Raw genomic sequence first — 2,162 nt, 5'->3', positions numbered from 1 at the left:
ATTCTACATTCAAACATACAGTCCACTCATCTTATTCTTTATCCTCGACATAGCTAAAAACTTAAGACAAAACAAAACCACGAACGTTAACGAACCCGCGTGAATGCCACTGGGCGCTACGTTCATACAACATCATTATAAAACCAATACCTTCACATCTTCGCATCGAAGCTACACTAAAGTTCACACCTCAATAATACATAAAGAATGAACATATGAAATATTTTTTAACAGATAAATGAAGATACATAAGTAACTAATAAAAGCCAAAAAAAAAAAAATATTATTTTAAGAGAAATCGAGTGGCTAGCGTTAAAAGAATCACCTTGTATGTAAAAAAATTCTTCATTTCTACATTTTATGAAAAAAAATTATATCTTCGCCATTTATTACTTTTTGTATAGGGGTAATTTGACTCTTATATCCTCCCCAATGATTTGGCTATAAATATAACGCTCGTGGATTTCTTCTAATTTTCATATTATTTATCATTATCCTAGTTTTGTACTAAATGAGAAAAGCCTTTACTAGATGAGGATAAACGCTTAATTCTATGCCTATATTAATTTGAGCGCATAACATATTTCAGTGGGTCGGACGGTTATTGTCACGCCACGGCAACGCGAATACGCCGTAGCAGACGTGCAATGTCTTATGCATCAGAAGTAATTATTATATTATCACTTATAATATTAACATATAATATGATGCTATCGTTTGTACATATATGTCACATATTAATTATATAGATGATCACCAAAACAGGGTTCGGTTAGACTATTTATTTAGAATATTTTTCAATTTAAAAACACTTAGTCATATTTATAATTTTTAACACGCTTATATTAGTTTCACCTGTATGTATGTTTGTTTGGTTCTGAGACTAGACTATCGTAACGCATTCATCCCACCCCGCTAACAACACTATTCCTGTATAATTTTATTTTTGGTTTTTGTAACCGTAAATGTGCGAGTATCATCAATATTATATATATATAAACAAATTTTTATCGTGGCACAGCCCCGCCATTCGTGCCACATTTATCAACCATCACCTTACTATCAGTATTTTTTTGACTGAGTAATATGTGCCATATGCCATGGTGCAAAGTCCAACAAGGAATTGTGGTGTACTAGAAAGAGAATATACAAAAATAGAAGAAACACTGAAGGAAATTCAAAAGTCCGGTGGTGGAAATTGAAAGGGGAAAATGAAAAAGTGTTTATAAAGACGGAAAAAAAGAGGAGAAGATTGTGGAATGTCGAGGGAGACATAAATGATGTATGGAATAGATTTGCTAGTTGTGTAAAGTATACTGCAAAGGAGATTGTTGGTGAGTGTAGGAGTAGAATGCCAGGAAACAAGGAAACCTGGTGGTACGATGACGACGTTCAAAATATTATAGAAAGTAAGAAAAAGCAATTTAAAGTATAGCAGAAGAGTAAAAGGAGAGAAGATTGGATGGAGTATAAACGTTTGTACAAAGAAGCCATGTATGCGTAAGTAATGCAAAATTTCAGAGGTATGATGAGTTGTATGATAAGCTAGGAACAAAGAAAGGCAAGAAAGAAATCTATAGCCCTGCAAAAGTAAGACAGAAAAGGTCTAAAGATTATCATTATATAAGGTGTATAGAAAGTGTTGATAATAAGGTGCCTCGAGTGATGATGATGTGAAAAAATGGTGGAAAGAGTATTTTGAAAAATTATTGAATGAACTCCTCATTCAATAATTTTAAATTATTGAATGAGGAGTACCCAAAAGAGACATTAGAGGATATGGAATGAGGGACTGGTAGATTTAATTAGTGAGAAGGAGATATCGGAGGCCTTGGCATTGATGAAAAAGAATAAAGCAGTAGGATCAGATGAAGTGCCAGTAGAAGTATGGAAAATATTGGGCGGTGTTGGCAAAAGGTGGTTGAAGGAGCTTTTAAATAAAATCTTATTAGAAGGGAAAATTTCAAATGAATGGAGGAATAGTATTGTAGTGTCGATATTTAATGGTAAAGGTTACTTACAGGAATGTGGAAATTATAGAGTCATAAAGCTTATGAGTCATAGTATGAAAATTTGGGAATTTTCAGAACGGTAGGTGGGTGGTACGGTATTTGTAAACATATCGTAATTCTCTTACAGTGATCGAAATTCGGTGAATCGTA

Source organism: Daktulosphaira vitifoliae, unplaced genomic scaffold (assembly GCF_025091365.1).
Source record: "Daktulosphaira vitifoliae isolate Bord-2020 unplaced genomic scaffold, ASM2509136v1 Scaffold_1, whole genome shotgun sequence".
Classification (NCBI taxonomy): domain Eukaryota; kingdom Metazoa; phylum Arthropoda; class Insecta; order Hemiptera; family Phylloxeridae; genus Daktulosphaira; species Daktulosphaira vitifoliae.
This window is presented reverse-complemented; position numbering follows the sequence as displayed.